The sequence below is a fragment of the Pagrus major genome, chromosome 6 (assembly GCF_040436345.1).
Source record: "Pagrus major chromosome 6, Pma_NU_1.0".
In the NCBI taxonomy this organism is placed as follows: Eukaryota; Metazoa; Chordata; class Actinopteri; order Spariformes; family Sparidae; genus Pagrus; species Pagrus major.
The window spans coordinates 3,199,087-3,216,897 of record NC_133220.1 but is presented as its reverse complement, the minus strand read 5'-3'; the positions used below and the strand labels follow the sequence as shown (position 1 = coordinate 3,216,897).

Genomic DNA, 17,811 nt, shown 5'->3' with positions numbered 1-17,811 from the left:
ATTTATGACTAAACTTATTTCTGGGTTTAAAGACTCATTCCTGCAGCACTATGTGGAGGCTGTTTAACAGGGAAGACAACAACTCCCAAGTTCCCACGCTGCTTCACAACACCGTCAAACTAAGTCTTTATCTCAAACTCAGTTCAGTTGAACACATTGACACAAAATGTTGATACATTTGCATTTACATTTACATTTAGGGCATTTAGCAGACGCGTACATTTGTCACAAGAAAGAAAACACAACATATCACCGTTGATAAAGTAGAAAAGATAGAAAGAATATTCAAGCCCTCTTCTGAGCAAAGTAGCTGCCATTTATCAAGGATACCTTTCATAAGTGCTATGATGTAAGTGCTAGAGTTAGGAACATACAAGTGCATATGATGTTTGGGGGTTTTTTTTGCTTTTGTTGGGGGGGGATTGGGGGGTGGGGAGGGAGTCATGTCATGCTATGCGGTGTCGAGGTGAAGTCTGAACAAGTGAGTCTTGAGTCTTTTGCGAAAGATGGCGAGTGACTCTGCTGTCCTGACATTGGTCGGGAGTTCGTTCCACCACTGAGGTGCCAGAACAGAGAAGAGTCGGGATTTCACTGGGTGGTCTTTGTTTGCTCTTAGCGATGGCGGTACCAGCCGGCCAGCTGATGTAGTAGAGTGAAGTGCTCGCGCAGGGGCGTGTGGTCTGATCAGTGTTTGGAAGTAGATGGGTGCAGTTCGGTTGACGGTCTTGAAGGCCAGCACCATCGTCTTGAATCTGATGCGGGCCACAACAGGAAGCCAGTGGAGGTCACAGCGGAGGAGGGGGGTCACATGGGAGAGTTTGGGTAGATTGAAAACGAGGCGTGCTGCAGCGTTCTGGATACGTTGCAGCGGTTTAGTTGCAGAGGCTGGGAGTCCAGCCAAGAGCGGGTTGCAGTAGTCGAGGCGGGAGATGACCAGCCATTGAACCAGGAGTTGCGTCGCTTCCTTTGTGAGGAAAGACCGGATCCTGCAGATGTTGTAGAGGGCAAATCTGCAGGATCGGGCCACCGCGGTGATGTTGGGGGTGCAGGATCGTTCGTCGTCGAGGATTACACCCAGGTTCCTCGCAGTCGATGAAGGCGATACTGTGACGTCCTCGACAGTGACTGACAGGTCCATGTGAGGGCAGTCTTTCCCCCGGGATGAAGAGGGGTTTAGTTTTACTAAGGTTGAGCTTGAGATGATGGGCAGTTGTCCAAGCGGAGATGTCTGCCAGACATTCTGAGATGCGCGTGGCAACGTGGGTGTTGGAGGATGGGGGAAAGGAGAGGAACAGCTGGGTGTCGTCAGCATAACAGTGGTAAGAGAATCCATGTGATGCGTTTGCAAAGCCTGGTGATCTAGTGTATAGTGAAAACAGAAGCGGTCCTAGTACTGAGCCTTGAGGGACACCAGTTTCCAGGGAGCAGGGTTTGGACAAGGAGCCATTCCACATGACCTGAAAGGTGCGTTCTGTCGGGTATGATGTGAATCAGGTTAAAGCAGAGTCAGCGATGCCAAGTTTGGCCAAAGTGGAGAGGAGGATTTGGTGGTTGACTTTGTCAAACGCAGAGGATAAGTCGAGGAGGATGAGGACTGACAAGTGGGACGAGGCTCAGGCGGCCCGGAGCGACTCAGTCACTGTGAGGAGGGCCGTCTCAGTGGAGTGAGCAGTCCTGAAGCCTGACTGATTAGGGTCAAGGAGGTCGTTTTGCGAAAGGTAGGAGGACAGTTGGTTGTAGACGGCACGTTCCAGGGTTTTAGAGAGAAATGAGAGAAGGGATACAGGTCTGTAGTTTCGGATGTCAGCCGAGTCTAGAGCGGGTTTCTTTAGGAGTGGCTTTACTGTAGCTGTTTTGAAAGGAGCTGGAAAGGAGAGCTGGTAAACCCAACAGTGAGACTCCAAAGGGCAAAACTGCTCTTTACCTCTGCCCACACTGCCCTCAGTTAACACACACCTTCCCACAGTGGGCAGGCATGAGCATGTTGGAACCACTGAGCAGCATTTATGAGAACCATTACAATAAAATAGATACTTTTTTATTGGTTTACTTTCAATCCTTATCTTCTTACAGTGAAACCACGAGGTATTGTATGCAGGAGACGAGTTTCTGGGAATATAGCAGCCTTCTCAAACAGGAACTGACTCACACTCACCCACACACACAAGGTCTATTGACAAGAGCCAGCCATGTGTGCACGCACATACCAGCAAAGTATGTGTGAATTTGTTGGAAATACAATTAAAAGAATAGTTCACTCAAACAAAACAAAAACTCAGTCATCATCTCCTCCCTCATGCTGATGTAAAGTCAGGTGAAGTTTCATAGTCCACAACTTTGCAGAATTAGCTGTTAGTAGTTCCTGTTTGCAGTGAACCTGTTGATGAACAGACAACTATCAGTGGATTACTTTGATACTGAAGGAAACTTTAAAACAGGAGATTTCTCAGGCAAGTTCTGCACATGTAAGAAGCGTCTGTTTTCAGGATTTGTCAGCAAATTTATGGAGTCATTATCTCCCCCAGTTCAGCTTGATGATGTTTTATATCGAGTGTCCAATGTAAAACATTTGACTGCAGTTTTCAAACTGATATTTTCTATATTTAGCTAATTTTCTTCACATCTGGGACATAAATTGTTAAAAAATGTTTATATGTAAAAAAAAAAAAGTTAAGCGTTAAATCTAAATGTTAGATTTTGATTTAACATTTAACTTTTTTTCATCAAACATGTTGAATCTAAATGTTACAGCCAGGTGACCCATTTAGACTAACAAATCCAACAATTATGCCTCAGATTTGAGGAAAATGAGCTAAATGTGAAGAAAATGAGCTAAATATTGAAAATATATCAGTGAGAAAACTGCAATCAAGTTTTTTACATTTGGTTTTATGTCCCAGAAAACCTCTGTTTAGTGTTCGCTCCTTTTTAATACACATAAGTGTTTTTTAATGCAAATGAGTTATTTACTGATGTATTTTATGTTGTGGAACAAAACATAAAAATCTCTTAAGCTCATGTGTTAACCACAGACGATGTTTCAGGTATTTAACCCAAAGCCCACTGACTTTGAGAAGAGGGGACGAAACATGCAAAAATGTATTATTACGACTTATGACTAAACTTATTTCTGGGTTTAAAGACTCATTCCTGCAGCACTATGTGGAGGCTGTTTAACAGGGAAGACAACAACTCCCAAGTTCCCACGCTGCTTCACAACACCGTCAAACTAAGTCTTTATCTCACTGGTTAGATTGAGAGATTCCTCGTGGCAGAAGTTAATACTGTGTGTTTAAACTCAGTTCAGTTGAACACACTGACACAAAATGTTGGTAAACCCAACAGTGAGACTCCAAAGGGTAAAACTGCTCTTTACCTCAGTTTACCTCAGTTAACACACACCTTCCCACAGTGGGCAGACGTGAGCATGTTCGAACCACTGAGCAGCATTTATGAGTTTAATTACAATATAATATATACTTTTTTATTGTTTTACTGTCAATCCTTCTGGGAATATAGCAGCCTTCTCAAACAGGAACTCACTCACCCACACACACACACACACACACACACACACATGGCCTATTGCCAAGAGCCGGCCCTGTGTGCATGCACATACCAGCAATGACACAGCCCCAACCAGCTGAGCCACCAGGGCACCCTGTAATTCACCTTTTTATTGAGCAGGAGTCAAAACTTTTCACAGTGCCCTTAGTCAAAAACTCAGATCTGTGCCAATCAGGAAATATCAGGAAAGCAAAGTTCAATAGTAGAGTGCAGCACACACCCACACACAGGATCTAATTTCACTGAGGTTCCTTTCAGCTTTTCATTGAAAAATCCAAACAAACACACTCAGACACCTCACCCACATTTTCCTCGGAAATGTGAGTCACGTAATCGCTGATGTGTTGCAACAGTCAGGTCTGAGGAGAAAGAAAACAGTGACTTCAGGTGCAGGTTAGAGCTGGAGCAGCTCACCATCACAACCCCTCCTCTGCAGCCTGAATGCAGCCAGATCTTATCACCTCCAGGTACACGAGCCAGATCTTATCACCACCAGGTAAATGAGCCAAATCTTATCACCTCCAGGTAAACGAGCCAAATCTTAACACCTCCAGGTAAACAAGCCAAATCTTACCACCTCCAGGTAAATGAGCCAAATCTTATCACCTCCAGGTACACGAGCCAAATCTTATCACCTCCAGGTAAACGAGCCAAATCTTACCACCTCCAGGTAAACGAGCCAAATCTTATCACCTCCAGGTACACAAGGTGTGACAGTTCAGGTAAAGAGGGAACAGCTGACACACCGTACAAGACATAACAATTACAATTATGTACACACATGGAGCCATAAAGGTAAAACTCAAAACAGTCAAATAAATGAAATCATTTTCAAAATGTAGAACCACAACAATAAACTTTTGTTAACTCTGGTAAACATAACAATGTCATACAGAAAGTTCACCCTTTTCTACCAACAGACACAGTTTTGTCACTGGTCTCTCAATAATATTCGTCTTTATTTGAATTTGAACAGATCTGATGATGCCTGATTTGTCAGGGAAAGTTTTGATTACTTTCCCAATCATCCAGGAATTTTTGGTGGCAGTGGCATCCGAGATCAAAATAATGTTCCCTGTTGCAAGATTACATTTTGGTTCGCTCCACTTTTTTTTCCACTTTTTTTCTTGTTTTCTTTTTCTCCACTTCTTGGTTTCTGAATGGCAGCTACAAACCGTAATGTCCATCTTGCAACTTCACAGATTTCTCCATAATTTCAATGAATTTTGCCTCCTCTCTTCATATTTCTTCTTGGTCCTCATCAACTCTCTCATTGAAATCATGTTCCTACTGCTTCTTCAACAGCTGCTCAAGTGACTTGACAGTTATTCTGTTTAAAGTGGCAAAATGACAGCAGTCATCATCAAGGTCGCCTTTCCAGTCCTCACATGTGCCACTAACAACCCACCCCAACAGGGTTTTAACAGCAAAGGGTCCCTCGCCTTGGCTGTTAACTTCCCACGGTTCCAGCAACTTTGAAGCATTCGTACCAATTATGCTCTTGTAAAAGGGTTTCAGCTGTTTCAAAGCCTCTCAAAGTTGTATAAACAACTTTGCACCAGGTCTCGTGGCCGCCCTCTGGTGCATCGTTCCAGAAAATGCATGCAGTGAAAACTTTGAATTTTAAAGGGTCACCTTCAAAAACAGGTGTATCTCTTGGTGAAAAGTTGGCCTGCCCTTTGTTGTTGTATCAGCAGTTCAGATATTTCATTTTGTCTTTGAAGTATTTGTAGTGTAGAAATATCATAAATTGCAGGTGAAGCATTTTCAGTCCTTTTTCTACTTTTGTGACAGGTCAGTTTTTATTTCCCCTCGATGTTCTGGACTCTTCGAGCTTTGCATCAGGGATGACAACAGTTATTTCTTTTGGCCTTTGCTCCTCAAAATAGGATTTTGTTCCATCTTGATGTGAAAATGTTTGTAAAACTGTTGGTTCTGCACCTGCAGCTTCAATCTCAGCATCAGTTTCCATTTGCTCCGTTTGTTTCCGTCATGTTTCACCTCTTTCTCCAGCGAGGCTCTTGGCTTCAGCTCGTGCACTGCGACAACTTTTAATTGAGACGCTTGATATTACTGATGCAACATCAGACACACTGTCCACTGGCTTTATTTCATTGTCACTGATGTTAACGTCAACATTTCAGCAGGTATGAAGGTAGATTTGTGTCTTTATTATTCAATCAAAAAAAAGGTTGCTTCAATCAAAAAATATATTTTCAATCAAAAAAAAACATTTCAATCAAAGAAAAAAAGTGTTTGAATGCAAAAATATAGTTGAGACTCAAAAAAATGCATTTGAACACTGTTTTTCTTTGCTTGAAAATGTTTTCTTTGATAGAAGTGAAGGTTTTTTTGTTTGAAGCAACTTTTTTGATTGAAGTATTGTTGTTTTGTGTTTGGGCCATATTATGGGTAGGACATGTGTGTCTTTATAATTCAATCAAAAAAGAAGTTGCTTCAAACAAACAAAAAATATTTTCAATCAAAAAATCACTTCAATCAAAAAATAAACCTTTTCAATCATAGAAAAAATGTGTTTGAATGCAAAAAAATATTTGAGACTCAAAAAATTGCACTTGAACACTTTTCTTTGGATTGAAAATGTTTTCTTTGATTGAAGTAATCTTTTTTGTGTTTGGGCCATGTTATGGGCAGGACATTTGTGTCTTAATTATTCAATCCCAAAAAAGTTGCTTCAATCAAAGAAAAAACTGTTTAATGCAAAAAAAAAAAAAAAAATCATTTTAAGTGTTTTTTTTTAATTGAACTTTTTTTCGATTTGAAGTGAAAAAAGTTTTGAAATCGTTTTTTGTTTAAATCATTTTGACACAAACGTACCGCAGTGGGCGGGTGCTTCCCCATTGGTCAGACATGTTTGAGTGACAAGTGTCTACACCAACGACGTCTTTCTGACAAGCAAGTCATGGTCGCCAGCAGCCAGGAAGCAGTGGTGGAGTTGTTGTATATATGTCTGTGTTGCTAAGTAGATAAAACCATAGACACATATACAGAGACGCCTCACTGAGCGGGTTGTTCCGCTGCTGCGATGCGTCGCCGCCATATTGGAGGAGGCAGATCTGCCCCGTGAACTGATACAAGTGAATGGAGTGAACTTTACAAAGCTCCTTCTACAAAGTGCTATAAGTTAATGTCTCTCACTTACACATTCACACACGTACGAATATATTCAGGAAACAGACAGGAACCAGAAACAACGTCTATAACGTCCTCGGATGATTATAAACGTTAACTACTCCTCATATGTTCAGTTTACAGGTGGCACCAAACCACCGGATGTACTTTTATAATGTTTTTATGTGTTTACAGCTGCCAACGTATGTAACGCTGCTACTGTGATGATACATGACGGTTAAATATTGAATCTGTGTCTATAATAACCAGATCCTGACATGTAAATGTGATGTCTGTCTGCCATACTGTCAACTTAAATATGGACAACTGACTGCATAATATAGGCTATTAATCAGAATCAGAAATACTTCATTAATCCCCGACGGGAAATTGCTTGTGTTACCGTCATGTATCATCACAGTAGCAGCGTTACATACGTTGGCAGCTGTTTTTTGCATTCAAACACATTTTTTCTATGATTGAAAAGGTTTATTTTTTGATTGAAGTGATTTTTTTATTGAAAATATTTTTTGTTTGTTTGAAGCAACTTCTTTTTTGATTGAATTATAAAGACACAAATGTCCTACCCATAATATGGCCCAAACACAAAACAACAATACTTCAATCAAAAAAGTTGCTTCAAACAAAAAAACCTTCACTTCTATCAAAGAAAACATTTTCAAGCAAAGAAAAACAGTGTTCAAATGCATTTTTTTGAGTCTCAACTATATTTTTGCATTCAAACACTTTTTTTTTGATTGAAAATATATTTTTTGATTGAAGCAACCTTTTTTTTTGATTGAATAATAAAGACACAAATCTACCTTCATATACTTTCCCTTTAGTTACTCTGAATGCAGGACTTTAATCATGAAGGAGTTTCTTTGTGTTGTGTTGTAAGATCTGAGTATTTCCTGCACCACTGACCAAAGAGTCCAGTGTAAAGTAACTGATGCAGTTTCAATGAGAATGAACAGGAAATGATTATCAACCACAGTCTCAACCTTTGGGCTTAATTCAGTTTATTAAAGCGAGTGACGAGCGCTGACACAGCTTCATATTCAGAGTCATACACAGTTCAACAGATCAGTCTTTAAGTTTGAAGATCAATGACCAAAATGTCCCCAAACACAGACTGTTTAATTTAACTAAAAACAACATGATAGTTGATTGTTTAACTTTTACTCATAAAATGAACACAAAATTACTTTTTATAACTTGTTTTATGTATTTAGTTTAAAACAACTGAATTGAAAAGATGCAAGTTTGTCTTCAAAGACTCTTTCGTGATTTGTTTTCATCAAGATCCACGCATTATTCCCTAAGAAATTAAAGAAAATGTAAAAAAAAACTTACTATATTTAAGAAAAAGTGAGAAAAACTCCTTGACTCCATCCCTTCATGGATCCACACCAAAAGTTAATGGGGTCTATTCTGGGCCGAGACACATCCTCCATCTGAGTTTCATGGAGATGTGTTTTTGTGTAAGTCTGCTGACAAACCAGCCGACACACAAACAGACACAGGTGACATCATAACGTCCTTGGTGGAGGAAACTATACAAGGTCTGGATTTCTACAATCCAGCTGCACATCAAAAGCCTTTTGAAAGCCTACAAAACATGCAAAACATCTGGTTCTGATGACAGTTGATGATGAATGTGTATATGCCAGGCACTGAGATGTTAATATCTTCTATTCCAGGTCTCCTCTTTAAGCTTTTCCTACAGTCTTTTTAACTTCTTCTATAATAATATCACCACTCAGGACATCAGTGTTATCTGATGAAGCTTCCTGTAAACACTCTTTAACTCCTTCAGACCCAATTTCTTTCTTCCAGAATTCTTTGTCCTGTTATTTTTACTTGATCCAGCTGTAGTTTTGTCCTTTTAAAGCCACTACATGGTCACATTACATTATATATTTTAAATAATGCCCAAGAACCAGGGGTCTTCTGGTGAGACAGGTCACCTGATTCAGGGTTTGGTTCCACTCTTTGACCTCTTGGAGATGATTAAATATTTATATTGGAAACAATCATTACGATCATTCATAAAACCTGTGACCTGTAAATACAATGAGGAAGACAGTGGGATGAAGAAACAAGATATTATATCAAGTAACTAAAATACAAAAAATAAAACATTAAAAGCAAAAAATACAGAGTTCTGAAACCAATCATGTTGAGTCACAGCGACTGTACATATTTCAATAAATCAACACAAAACCGCTGTAATAAAAACGATCTGTGTGAAACGTGTTAAATCTTTGTTGATATCAGAGTTGTCGAGTTTTACGAGGCTGTGTATCTGTAGGCTAGGTATCAAAAACGGTGTGGAGAATACTCTTCAGCTCCTTGGTCACTGGCACCTGCAGAAAACAAAAGTATGCATTATGCAGAATCAACCTTTATATTAAACAGAACAACAAAGATTTTAATGTTTGTTTCATCTTTCTGAAGTCTGTTTCAAACAGTCAGTAATGGAGAGTGAAAGATTTATCTGAATGGTTTCAGTCAGTGTGTTTTAAAGACGACTCTGAACTCGACCACCAAACATAAATCCTCAACCTGTTAAATCACTGACTCACATTTAATTATGTCAAGATTTCAGCTTCCATCACTTCCTGCCAGGATTATTATAAACATCTATTTCAAACTCAACTGTTAATAATGATAACAGAGCAATCACAGCTGTGAGTCACAGAGCTGATACCAGAACATGTTCAGCTCTTTGGCTTCATAACTTAATCAATTCATTCATTATCAATATGGAGTCTGATGGAATCAGGAAGCCATTAGCCGAGCTTTAGCATCAAACCCATAAACAGGGTGAAACAGTTAGCCTGGTGCTGGAAGGTGTATTTCTAACTTTAGTCTGTCTTTATGCTAGACTCAAAGGGACAGTTCACTCCAGAATCAGAAATACATATTCAGTATGCAGAGTAGCCAAAAAATAGGACTCAAGTAAAAGTATTCTGTAATAAACTACTAAGAAAAGTACAATTTATTCAAGTATATGTAATGTCAATAATAATGATGATACATTAAACGTAAAGTGCTTTTCTAGATACTAAAGTCACTTAACAAAGGAAACAACAAAAAAGAAAATTAATTAGTGAGTAAAGGGAACATAGGCCTATCAGAAAGTGGAGGAGGAGAACAAACTTCTTTGGTGATTGTAAGAAGTTTTGAGGGATTTTCTGAAAGTGGAGTAAATATAATTTGTTACAAACCAACATTGCTGAGAGGTGACTTACCTTTCGAGTCTTCCTCTGAATAATCTGTAGGAGGCATTTTCAACGGATGAGAATGTGCAGAAAACAAAACAAAAGTTTACATTACATTAAGTCAACGTTTATATTACTAAGTATTAATGTAAAGTATCTCATGTCAGATGATTAACTGGCTCAAAGGGACAGTTCACTCCTGTACTACTGTACACCTACTGTGCTGGAAGGTGTATTTCTAACTTTAGTCTGTTTTCTTCTGCTTCCAGTCTTTATGCTAAGCTAAGCTAACCCCCTCCTGAGTCTAATACTGGTGATGTTATTACTTAAAGAGTTGAACTGTTAAAGGTTTCAGCCTGACCGGCTCAACAGAGACGCACGTTACTGCCTGAATAAACAGCCTCATAGTTTATAATAATGCAGCTCAGTGAGGATACAGACGTTTCATAGAGGAGAGGGGCGAATATAACGCTGATCTTCCTGTTGGTCACAGAGACCCTGACTGACAAATCACAGAGTTGTAGAGAAATCTTACGCTTCATGATCAACAACAGTTTTTAAGTCCTGTGGACACTTCTGTCCCTCTTTCCTGCTCGTCCACATATGAGCTCTCTCTCTCTCTCTGTCTCTGCTACAAGTCTGATCACTCCTACAGTGGAGGAGGAGAACAAACTTCTCTGGTGATTGTAAGAAGTTTTGAAGAGGTGTGTTTTGAGGGATTTGTTGAAAGTTGAGAAAATGTAATTTGTTATGAACCAACATTGTGAGAGGTGACTTACCTGAGGATCCAATGCCTGAATCATTTGAAGAAGGCATTGTCTGCTGACGAGAATCTGCAGAAAACAAAACAAAAGTTTACATTACAGAAAGTCGACTTTTACATCACACAGAAATGATTTTGGTGCAGATTTTAATGTTTGCATCATCTTTTAAAAGTCTGTTTTCAAACAGTCAAGAATGGAGAGTGAAAAGTTGCTCTGAACGGTTTCAGTTTTACTTTCATTGTTTTACAGAAGAATCTCAATGTTCAATGTTACACTGAGGTCGACCACCAAACATAACATTAGATCACCGTCTCACATTTAATGACACGTCATGATTTCAGCTTCATCACTACATATTAGGATTATTATAAACATCCAATTCAAACTCACTCTGCTGCCAAATGAAGCACTTTGACACGTGAGTGTTAATAATGAGCACCAACAGCTGTGAGTCACAGAGCTGATACCAGAACATGTTCAGCTCTTTGGCTTCATAACTTAATCAATTCATTCATTATCAATATGGATTCTGATGGAATCAGGAAGCCATTAGCTTAGCTTTAGCATCAAACCCATAAACAGGGTGAAACAGTTAGCCTGGTGCTGAAGGTGTATTTCTAACTTTAGTCTGTTTCCTTCTGCTTCCAGTCTTTATGCTAAGCTAAGCTAACCACCTCCTGAGTCTAATACTGGTGATGTTATTACTTAAAGAGTTGAACTGTTAAAGGTTTCAGCCTGACCGGCTCAACAGAGACGCACGTTACTGCCTGAATAAACAGCCTCATAGTTTATAATAATGCAGCTCAGTGAGGATACAGACGTTTCATAGAGGAGAGGGGCGAATATAACGCTGATCTTCCTGTTGGTCACAGAGACCCTGACTGACAAATCACAGAGTTGTAGAGAAATCTTACGCTTCATGATCAACAACAGTTTTTAAGTCCTGTGGACACTTCTGTCCCTCTTTCCTGCTCGTCCACATATGAGCTCTCTCTCTCTCTCTGTCTCTGCTACAAGTCTGATCACTCCTACAGTGGAGGAGGAGAACAAACTTCTCTGGTGATTGTAAGAAGTTTTGAAGAGGTGTGTTTTGAGGGATTTGTTGAAAGTTGAGAAAATGTAATTTGTTATGAACCAACATTGTGAGAGGTGACTTACCTGAGGATCCAATGCCTGAATCATTTGAAGAAGGCATTGTCTGCTGACGAGAATCTGCAGAAAACAAAACAAAAGTTTACATTACAGAAAGTCGACTTTTACATCACACAGAAATGATTTTGGTGCAGATTTTAATGTTTGCATCATCTTTTAAAAGTCTGTTTTCAAACAGTCAAGAATGGAGAGTGAAAAGTTGCTCTGAACGGTTTCAGTTTTACTTTCATTGTTTTACAGAAGAATCTCAATGTTCAATGTTACACTGAGGTCGACCACCAAACATAACATTAGATCACCGTCTCACATTTAATGACACGTCATGATTTCAGCTTCATCACTACATATTAGGATTATTATAAACATCCAATTCAAACTCACTCTGCTGCCAAATGAAGCACTTTGACACGTGAGTGTTAATAATGAGCACCAACAGCTGTGAGTCACAGAGCTGATACCAGAACATGTTCAGCTCTTTGGCTTCATAACTTAATCAATTCATTCATTATCAATATGGAGTCTGATGGGATCAGGAAGCCATTAGCTTAGCTTTAGCATCAAACCCATAAACAGGGTGAAACAGTTAGCCTGGTGCTGAAGGTGTATTTCTAACTTTAGTCTGTTTCCTTCTGCTTCCAGTCTTTATGCTAAGCTAAGCTAACCACCTCCTGAATCTAATACTGGTGATGTTATTACTTAAAGTGTTGAACTGTTAAAGGTTTCAGCCTGACCGGCTCAACAGAGACGCACGTTACTGCCTGAATAAACAGCCTCATAGTTTATAATAATGCAGCTCAGTGAGGATACAGACGTTTCATAGAGGAGAGGGGCGAATATAACGCTGATCTTCCTGTTGGTCACAGAGACCCTGACTGACAAACCACAGAGTTGTAGAGAAATCTTACGCTTCATGATCAACAACAGATTTTAAGTCCTGTGGACACTTCTGTCCCTCTTTCCTGCTCGTCCACATATGAGCTCTCTCTCTCTCTCTGTCTCTGCTACAAGTCTGATCACTCCTATCGATCAGTGTTTTTAATAATGCCTTGTTTTAGGGGAGCTGCAGCACCTCTGCACCCTTCGTTCCTGCCGCCATGCTTACTGCTCTCTGTCAGCTCAGTGTCAGCTCTGTTCTCTGATGCTCTGCAGCTCATTGTACTGTGTGTTGTTAATGCGTCTGTGAATATTAGCGGTTAGCGTTATTAGAAAGCCAAACTCCTGCTGTAGCTTCAGTCATTATCCTGCTTCATGTCATGTGGAGGCGTGGCTGTGGTAGATAACAGAGCAGCAGCAGACCTGGGACCAGCTGACAATCTACTCAAGTAAAAGTATTCTGTAATAAACTACTCAGAAAAGTACAATTTATTCAAAAAAGTGACTCAGGTATATGTAATGTAAATAATAATAATGATACATTAAACGTATAGTGCTTTTCTAGATACTAAAGTCACTTAACAAAGGAAACAACAAAAAAGAAAATGAATCTGTGAGTAAAGGGAACATATCAGAAAGTGGAGGAGGAGAACAAACTTCTTTGGTGATTGTAAGAAGTTTTGAAGAGGTGTGTTTTGAGGGATTTTCTGAAAGTCGAGTAAATGTAATTTTTTACGAACCAACATTGCTGAGAGGAGAATTGCTTAACATGTCTGGATCATTTGGAGGATGAGGAGCTGCAGAAAACAAAACAAAAGTAAACATTACATAAAGTCAACTTTTATATTACTAAGTATTAACGTAAAGTATCTCATGTCAGATGATGAACTGGCTCAAAGGGACAGTTCACTCCGACATCAGAAATACATATTCAGTGGGTAGAGTAGCCAAAAATAAGTTCTCAAGTAGAAGTAAAACTTATATTAAATAGTTATTAACAACAATTTGAGGACGTCCTGCACTACAACAGACGGCAAACTACAACACCAACATACTACAGCAAGGAGATGAAGAGAGAGAGAAGAGGATGAAAAGGGAGAGAAACTCACCAGACTCCTTTATAAAATCACTCAGTTTTGTAAGTTGTTGAGTTTGGACAAACTTTATCAACTTTGTGAGACGCTCACTATGATGAATTCTTAATTATTTTGTCTTCTCGTTAATTCAGCAGGTTATAGAAGAAGTTCTTTATTCTTTGTGCACAAGACAAAGTTTCATTTCTTCCATTGATGTATGTGTATGTATGTGATGTATACAGAGCAGAGAAGTGACCTCTGATCACAAGTCACTGGAGATGAACGTTGAGACGTTGAATGCCAGCTGGGAACTGACGAGCTGTTCACTTGTGATCGGCTCAACAGAGACGCACGTTACTGCCTGAATAAACAGCCTCATAGTTTATAACAAACTTCTTTGGTGATTGTAAGAAGTTTTGAAGAGGTGTGTTTTGAGGGATTTTCTGAAAGTGGAGTAAATGTAATTTGTTATGAACCAACATTGCTGAGAGGTGACTTACCTGATGAGTCTTCATCTGAATCATCTGAAGAAGACATTTGTACCAGAGACGCTGCAGAAAACAAAAGTTTACATTACAGAAAGTCGGCTTTTATATCACACAGAAATGATTTTGGTGCAGATTTGAATGTTTGTATCATCTTTTAAAAGTCTGTTTTCAAACAGTCAAGAATGGAGAGTGAAAAGTTGCTCTGAACGGTTTCAGTTTTACTTTCATTGTTTTACAGAAGAATCTCAATGTTCAATGTTACACTGAGGTCGACCACCAAACATAACATTAGATCACCGTCTCACATTTAATGACACGTCATGATTTCAGCTTCATCACTACATATTAGGATTATTATAAACATCCAATTCAAACTCACTCTGCTGCCAAATGAAGCACTTTGACACGTGAGTGTTAATAATGAGCACCAACAGCTGTGAGTCACAGAGCTGATACCAGAACATGTTCAGCTCTTTGGCTTCATAACTTAATCAATTAATTCATCATCAATATGGAGTCTGATGGGATCAGGAAGCCATTAGCTTAGCTTTAGCATCAAACCCATAAACAGGGTGAAACAGTTAGCCTGGTGCTGAAGGTGTATTTCTAACTTTAGTCTGTTTCCTTCTGCTTCCAGTCTTTATGCTAAGCTAAGCTAAGCTAACCACCTCCTGAGTTTAACTCCACAATCAACAGACAGACATGTAACAGTGGAATCAATCAGCCATCAGTCTCTGTGAAAGAAGCTGACACCGGTAAGGGTTTTACTTAAAGTGTTGAACTGTCCCTTTAAAGGTTACAGCCTGACACATTCAGACCTACAACATTCAAACCAGAAGTGTTAAAGCTTCAGATCTGGAAAACGAGTCCAGTGCGTCTGTTTTAAGTCCGTTTCTGCAGTCAGATGTCTTTTACCAAACCATTTTGAGAGTTAATCCAAAGCATCATTCATTAGATGATCAACTGGATTAAAGGAGCATTCTGTAGTTTTGTGAAAGACTTTTAATCAGAAGAGAAAGATCTTCATTGACTGATCTGTTTTCATGACTGAATAAACTGAATTAACAAATAATTTCATACTGTTTTACTTTGTTTATGTGGCGGACCCTGCCACCTTTCTAGCTTCAAGTAGTGTTCTGGGACCTTATGCATTATTACATCATTAATATTTTAATATTAAAATTCTGAGTTTTAATTTCTTCTTCAAAACGACATATCGCCTCTTTAAAAGTATTCATTTGTATCTAGATGAGCCTTTTTGTTAATTTTAATTGTGTTTATCAGCAGAAAGGCTGCAGAGGCTGGAGCAGCAGGTGGGCTGCTGCTCTGCTCCATGGATGTACTCTGCTCTGTGCTTGAACCAGCAGCGGCAGAGATACTCTCGCTACTACTAGCAGCAGAGCTAACGTTTGCCTCGCCAGAATCACTTTGAGTGCGCTTAAAAAACGTGGATATTTTCGCCTGTTTTTCAGGCAGTGGGGGTCGACACGACATGTTTTCCTCTTCTCTCCGTGTCTGTCTGTTCACGTGTTTGTTTGTGTGCGAAGCTCCGCCCATCGTAAAACAGAGAGCGGAGGAGAAGCGTAGATGCGTGACGATGAAGAAAAGGAAATGAAATATCCTCGCTGCTTAAATTAGATCAATAACATCATTATTTATTAAAAGAACACGATCCAGACCTGTCCTATAGGAAAAGTGACCTGAAATGACTTCTGTTGTGATTTGGTGATATAAATGAAATTAACTTGACTTTCAAGGGGGGTGCGGGGTCCCGTTTGGGGGGCGGGGCGCCCCCCCTATACAATGGTAGGGGAAACACTGGAAAGTCTAAAGTCTAATTCTTAGTCGTGGTTAAAAATTCAGCCAGAAGCTTGTGGATGGCTTTCAAAAGAATGTGACTGAGGTGAAAATGGCCAAGAAACATTTAAATAAATATTAGAGTTGCTAAAATATTTCCATCTTTCTGCAGCCGAGACAGCCCAGTTTTACACAAGGGTCATCTTTCAAGCAGTGAAGTACTTCTTCAACTACACACCAGCATTTTTAGACTCTTTTGAGGTCATCACCTTTTCCCTTGAGTTTCTAGTAAAAAAACAGATCTAATTTTTTAAGAAAAAAGCACTTTAAGCAGCAACTCAATTCCTCCAATGGGAAAAGTAATCGTAGCCTTCACTCAACTTTAACAGTTGGAGTTGCTCCAAAAGGCTGACGTTGCAGTAGAGGTGCAGCTGTTTGAATGCAACTGCCTCTATAGAAACAGTGGATCTAACATGCTAACATGCTGCTAACAAGCACCAACCTCCAGGAAAAAGACAAAAAGACAGACGGAGAGAAAGACAATGAGGATGATGTGAAAATACTGTGAGTTCACATTCATACAGCTCAGGGCGGATGATGGACTGAGTCACGTCTCTGTTCAAGTTCTTACTACGTGAGTTTATTCAGAGAGTCCAAAGTCCAACAGACATCCAGAAGGTTTCAGTTCAGAACAAGAGATGATCAGAAACCACCAGTGTCTGCAGCAGGAAGGAGGTGACGCACACACACACACAAAATACACACACTACACATACACACACAAAATACACACACGACACATACACACACACATGCACACACACACACACACTACACGTACACAAAATACACACACACAAAATACACACACATGCCCACACACACACACACAAATGACACACACACTACACGTACACAAAATACACACACAAAATACACACACATGCACACACACACACACAAAATACACACACACACTACACGTACACAAAATACACACACACATGCACACACACACACAAGATACACACACACACAAAATACACACACACACACACAAAATACACACACACACGCACACACGTACACACAAAATACACACACACACTACACTTACACAAAATACACACACTACACATACACACAAAATACACACACACACTACACGTACACAAAATACACACACAAATAAACACACACATGCACACACACACAAAATACACACACACATGCACACACACGCACAAGATACACACACACACATACGCACGCACACGAACGAGAAATGGTGTGCTGTTGTGAGTATTTATACTATATAACATATATCCGCTAATATTAAATTGAAAAAAGTCTAAACTACGAAAACTCTTTTTAGGATTACTTAGGATTAATTATACATAAATATGCTGGCGTCTTAAATAGGTGACGATTCAAATAGCTGGCTAATATAATAATAATATGGTAAATTGGTGTATTTTGAGAGAAGCAGTTTTACAAACAGACCATATACCCGCCCCTGCGGAGCGCTCAAAAACAGTGCGAAGGAACGCACCCAAGGCGGCATCCGTCATTTGATTGGTCCACACTCTCGCTGTGTCCCTATTGGCTGGTGAAACACAATACTTTAAGTGCAGGGAGGGACAGCGTTGAGTCTGAGCAGACTCCTCAACCGGAGAGGAGGTGCTTGTTCTGAGTGCGTGCACATTAGATCTGAGCGCGTGCACATTAGATCTGA

The 17,811-nt window shown here is 39.6% G+C and overlaps 1 protein-coding gene across 1 annotated transcript in view; it reads left to right on the top strand.

The window, feature by feature from the left end:
- The window catches only part of LOC140997859 (butyrophilin subfamily 3 member A2-like), a 152,247-nt gene that overhangs the window by 24,740 nt on the left and 109,696 nt on the right, over positions 1 to 17,811 (top strand). The gene's annotated exons all lie outside the window — the stretch shown is intronic.